Genomic DNA, 6,506 nt, shown 5'->3' with positions numbered 1-6,506 from the left:
ATATTTCCGTGTAAGTGCTTATTTTCTTAGGTTTTGGGCATGCCGTATTTGCCCCATGCTGCTTAACATGATATAAACAATAGAACATGAACCTACTGCTCGTAGACAAACCAAGACAACGGAAACTAACTTTAAAATTCTAATTCATTTTCAATGTACGCAGCATAAGACGCGCCATGATCAACAACCAGCACAACAAAGATCATTTGCCAAATATAAAGGAACTAAAAGGTGTACGTCATTTACCACAAATTAGTTTAAGTTTGATCCTACAACATAAAACATCACATTAGAGGAAGATTTTCCTCATGATTTCTCCTTATACTATTACGAGAAGCTTTTTTTTTTTATATGTAAAGCTGAAAACAAACTTGATGGATTTGCATAATAGATGATTATGAAAACTCATGTATGAGTGGACTAGAAACCAGTCACTGTGTATCCCCCATCGACACAAATTACTTGCCCGGTGATATATGAAGCGGCAGGAAGGCAAAGAAATGCCACCACGGATGAAATCTCATTAGGCTCTGCAAGACGACCTAGAGGAGTCCGCACGATTAGCTTGATAAGATCCTTAGCATGAGGATAATCCTGAGACAAATGGTGTTTGAAATATGATTAATATTGTAGCAATTCGTAATACTTGGTATATATTTCAAAAAATGACATACTATAGGACTAGGAGGAACTGTGTAAACTTTTCCATTTTGAGTAGTCACCCGAAAATTTTAACATGAAACAAAACTATGAAATTCATATCGGGACACAGGGATAGAAGATCTTACTGCGGGATTTTGGTTGGTATTGACACCCCATGGTGCGACAGTGTTTACGCGAATATTGTCCTTTACCCATTCACATGCCAAGTTCTTTGTTATTTGGTTGATTGCTCCTGAAAATCAATAAGGTTAGAAAAATTAGTATAGTTATTGACAGCAAGAATATTTTATTTTAGTGACAAATAACGTGCCTTTGGATGCTGCATAGTTAGAAAGTTTAGGTAGAGCTATCACTCCAGCGACAGAGGATATGAATACAATATTTCCAGCTCCTGATTCCTTCAAAAGGGAGTATGCAAGTTGAGAAAGATTGTAGGGAGCCTCAACATTGGTTTTCATTATAGTCGAGTAATCTTCTTCAGTATATTCTATAGCTCCTTTGATTGTCGATATTCCAGCATTCTTTAGAAGAGCAGAGACACCATAGAGGAATCTAATTTCGATATAAATGAAAGATAAAAGAAAAAATTATAACTGGTAATCTAGGAGCTTAAAATTGCAGTTGCCGCTCCGGGTCTAGTAGAAACTAGAAACTTATCAGAATGGAAAATATTGTAGTTTTGTCCTACGTCTTCCAACAGTTTAACTATGCAGTGATCTAATCCATAAAATGTTTAGTTGTACTAATTTTCCCTTTCCAAATTATACTGATTAGGCATGCCAGACTTCAATGCATAAGTTCATATTTTTCTTTGCGTGAGAATCCTGTTAGGATTAATTCGACTCATCTTACCGAATTTGCATCCCTCTATTATTCTTTGAATCATTTATATGACCTATTTAATTTTTTTGCTAAGAGAAAAAATGGGTAGCGGGTTGACTTGAGTTAGCGTCTTTTACCTGGGCGTGACCATAGTGACACTCTATTTGTTGGGCTCGGGCTTGCGAGAGTAGAGTTTATGACTTATTTCATAATTCATGTAACTTGTTTAAATTAATACTCCATCCGTCCCACTTTTTTTGTCCTATATTCCATTTTGAGATGTCCCAAAATAGTCATGTTTCTAAAAATAAAAGTCATTAATTTACTAATGTTCTTATTATACCTCTATTAATTTACTAATTAAATTTTTTGATAAATTTTTTTAAGGGTAGTTTTAGAAACTTATACATTTTTAAAAGGTAGACAAGATAATAAATGATGTTTCTTTAAAAAATTTGGCTTTTCAAATAGGACAAAAAAAGTAGGACGGAGGGAGCAATATATATGAATAGTTTTATAAATTACTACGTAATGGATTGGAGAAAATTTTTTCAAACCGATTTAGAGGAAAATTTTATTCTTACATTTCATATAAAATGGAGAAGATTGTGTGGTAGAACAAAGGATAAAATGTTTTTTTTTAACCTTGGAAAGCCAAAAATATTTTTCGATTCTCTATTTTTTTAAAAATAAAAAATAAAAAATTGTTGTTGACTTTCAAAAGGGATTTTTCTATTGATTAAGCACCGCAACCTAAACGAAGCTAAGGTTGAAACATATTTAGGTGCTACCAAGGTAATAATTGGTCCTAATTAGAAGAATATCAATTTGAGTAATGCTATCAACCTTGTCTAATTCTCAACTACTTGGAATTTTTTGTTCTGTCTATGACATCTATGGTTCAAATCCCCCTTTTCGTTGTAACTATCAAATTACCAAATAAGAAAAAAAAAAAATCTTATCTATTTGGGCTGTAATAAGAAGGATATAATTGTAAATCTCTGACTATACGTTTTCTCTTTTGTAAAGTTGTGATTTTCAATTTTGTTTGTTGGCATTAATTCCATGTCAAATTCAATTGTAATTCTTCAATCATTTTCTTGTATTTTTCTAGGATTTAATGTAATAGGTTTAGTGTGAAAATTTGGTGAAGAGTTGTGAATATAGATTATCTCGCGACTAGTGCAACTTGTGAAATTGTCACGGAAGGAGCACATGTGTGGAAGTTCAAAGGTCTCAATGTCAAATGGCATCTTATGAGTGGCTTACGACTTGGCCAACTCGTGACCTGACTCGTGAGATGCACTGCCAACCTGTTTTGTGTCTTTCCTCATTTCTTTACCCACACTATAAAAGCTCACGTTATCCAAGTAAGGAGAGTTTCAGATAGAAAACCCTAGAATTCCATTTGAGAGTTAGAGATTGATAACCAACAATTTTTTACACATTTCTCTTAGTTTTCCTCACACTCTTTCCTCTCTAATTCCATATCCTTGAGAGGTTATTAGCCTAAACACAAACTACACTCATTCTGAGTGTTGTGAGTTGATTTGGAGCTCTTGGGATGCATTGGGTCATGCCATTCAATGGTTGATGCAATTGGTAATAATTACGGGATCTAAAAAGCTAGTGAAGACAAGGTTTGGTAAAGCTCGATGGTGGCTAGGACTCCAAGGGTCTAAGTATAGAGGGCAATCTAGGCTTGGAAGGTCTACATTATAATCCTTGTACACCAACTTATTTATTAGTGGGTTGATTTGGCTTGGAGGGCCAGAGAGCATGGTTTTCAGACTCCGACCATTTAATGAACCGTAAAAGGAAGAGGCTTAAAGTTTTTAAGGTTCAATTGAGATCTGACTAAGGTCGGACCGTGATATCATAATAATAATTTTATAAATTTATTAATACAAAAATAAATAAAATACTTGAACAAAATTCAACCATCTTAACCAAAATAATATTTAAAGAGTATAAAATATAGATGATCTTTTTGTAATTTATTATAAAGATTATAAAATATCTCTTATAAAGAAAAAAGAAAGAAAGAAAAAAAAAAGTCAACTAGTCAAGTGATGGGAAAGGTGATAATAAAGAGTTGAAGAAATTGTTGGATGATTATCAAAAAAGAGGGAGTGGCGTGACTTTTGAGGTAAAAAATTTTAAAATAAAAACCATTTTCCTAGAGACTAAATTGGGTCAGGAGCTGACGTAAAAGGTGTGTTTTACGCTAGCCAATCTTGACTCAACACGTCAGCAAAATAATAAAAAAAACTACTTTCTCTCTTCCTCTCTCCTCTTCCCATCCCCCTCACTTTTCCAGAAGCATTGTAGGCCTGAAGCAACGTTGCTTTTCTAAACACTATTCTCTCTCTCTCTCACACGGTGAATTTTTTTTTTCTTCTTTCTCTCATCTTTCTTCACCAGGCAAGTTTTCTTCTTTTGCTCCTTTCTTCACCGGAAAACTCCATTAATAAACCAGAAAACTCCATAAACAAACCAAAAAAACTTCACTTCAACACAAACTCATGTCAATCTAAGTCCATTTGGGTTAGATCTAGCAATGGCAACAAGGCAGATGTGGCAGTGGCAGCAAGGTAGATCCAGTGGCAGCAATGGCGACAGATTTGACTGATTTCTATTGGGTTTTTCATGTGGGTTTATGTTGGATTTTTCATATGGGTTTTCCGTTGGATTTAGTTTATCTCTCACGCCTCTCATCATAGCACCTAGTTCTTCTTCGTCTTTTTTTCTTAGGTCCCTTTTTTTTCTTCTTTAGTTCAAGATTCACAGGTTACTTTTTTCTTCTATCTTTTTTTTTTTTTTTTAAAAAAAATTAATTTTTTATCTTTATTCAAATACGTTTTTTTCTTAGGTCCCTTTTTTTTCTTCTTTAGTTCAAGATTCACAGGTTACTTTTTTCTTCTATCTTTTTTTTTTTTTTTTAAAAAAAATTAATTTTTTATCTTTATTCAAATACGCATTTGAAGGTTTTATGTTGCAAGGCCTGAGAAGTGAAATTGCTTTATATTGTGGTTTTGAGTTTTTTTTAGTAATATTGTTGTCTATGTTGTTCTTTGTGGCTTGGGTATTGCAGGATTGAAGTAAAATTGCTAGTCGAAACTGCTGAGTTGATTCCTATTTTTTTTTTGGTGGATCTGAGTTTGTGACATGGGTTTCTCACTATATTTTGTTGTGAGTTCCATTGATGGTTGGTTTGGGTGTGTGAACAGCCCCTTTGCTAGGATTTCTTTGTAAAATTTGTAGTTCTTTCAAAGGATTTTGCAGAAGAGAGGAAGATATGAAAAAAGAAAAAAGAAAAAAAAAAGGAGATTGTGGCTCCTTCAACGTTGCTTCAGACCTACAATGTTTCTGGAAAAGTGAGGGGGATGGGAAGAAGAGAGAGGAAGAGAGAAAGTAGCTTTTTTATTATTTTGCTAACGTGTTGGATCAGGATTGGCTGGCATAAAACACACCTTTTACGCCAGCTCCTAACCCAATTTAATCTCTTCCCAATATCAAATCCTGGTTCTCCTTTCTCTGTGTTACTTTGTCTACTCTGTCGATTCTTTATCAGTTTCCTTCTCTATTTCTTTGTTACTTTCTTCTCTCTATCTTTCTCGCCTCTCTCTCTCTCTCTCGGTCCTTCATCTCCAAATAAGCAGATCGATCCTTCAAACGGTCAGATTCAATGATGGTGGAGCTTTTGATGATGGACAAACGAGATCAAGATTGAGATTTTTTAGCAAAATTTTGTAGGAAGAAAACTAGAAAAACCGTGCACGGTTCAACAAATTCAAACGGTTCACTACAAAAGAGAGAGAATTCCAGTTTTTTATGTTTAAAGAACTGCAATGATGAACAGTTTTTGGTTAATCTGGTCTGATCATATGGTCCAGTCCGATTTTAAAAACCTTACCAGAGAGGTTTTTCGCCAAGCACTTAGATTTTCTTTTTCGATAACACATTCCAGTATTATCTTGTGTTTGTTTCTATCTTTTTTTACTCCTTGTGTTTTATACTTAATTGTCAATTATGCATGCCCATGCACTAGGTTGTAGTCCCGGTTAATTGCGCATTGATTACTCTTATTCCGCATCTAGCTGGGTAGATTAAAAACAATTAAACCATAATTTAAAAATTGAGGGTCTTAATTAGCTCTAGTAGTTTTACTATCAAGCTTTCATTCTTGTTACGTTTTATATGAGTTTCTTGGACAATATTATTATTTGCTTGCTAAGGGGAGACTGAAAATTTAATGACGATGATTTAGAGTAAAATCTAAGGATTATCAACCAAAATCTTAAAGGGGAAAATAAGAGGAGAAAAAGGGAAGAGTTTGTAGGTGCTAAGCTTACGAGGATGTTGAGCTAGCCATGAAAAACAGAGGACACAGTCTAAATCAGCTCCTCCCGCTAAGCTTTTGATGTCAGGTCACAAACTGAGCCACTTAATTTGAACCCTTTACTCTCCCATTCTCGTACTCTCTCATTGATCTCTGTTTGGTTCCTGGAACAAATATGCACTGCCGCTCCAGGTGCAGCTAGCTCTTCCACTATGGCATACCTGATGAATAGTTCAAATGAACAAATAGAATTGGATTTTAGAAAGAAATGTAAAAAAACAGCAATAAAGAGATATATGGCTGGCTAAGGCTAAGCTAACTCAATGCCCTTGGTTCCACCAGTGACAAGAGCAGTCACGCCCTTAAGAGACCATCTTGGGTCCTTGAAACTCGGCTCTGCTTCTGCCATATTCTTTATCTCCTTTCAATTATTGCAAAGGCAAATTGCGTGTCACTAACTGAATAAAAAAAAAAAAAAAAAGTAAACTACTACCATACACTATGATTTATGATATTCTTGCTTAGCTTAGGATCAGTATTAGAAAAAACAAAAGGATAGTGAAGAATAAATATAAAGTCAAACCACAAACAGACAGTATTACTCAGTTACCGCGTGCCGCCCTTCTAGAACTGAATCCAAATTCCAAACACTGATCCAAAATTCGAAAGCATCAAGGGG

General features: G+C 34.5%; 1 pseudogene; it reads right to left on the bottom strand.

Moving 5' to 3' along the window:
* Positions 1-365: 365 nt before the first annotated feature.
* Positions 366-6,275, bottom strand: LOC112022374 (tropinone reductase homolog; annotated as a pseudogene).
* Between the last annotated feature and the right edge of the window lie 231 nt (positions 6,276-6,506).

Source organism: Quercus suber, unplaced genomic scaffold, assembly GCF_002906115.3.
Source record: "Quercus suber isolate HL8 unplaced genomic scaffold, Cork oak 2.0 scaffold_309, whole genome shotgun sequence".
NCBI classification, from domain to species: domain Eukaryota; kingdom Viridiplantae; phylum Streptophyta; class Magnoliopsida; order Fagales; family Fagaceae; genus Quercus; species Quercus suber.
This window is presented reverse-complemented; position numbering and strand designations above follow the sequence as displayed.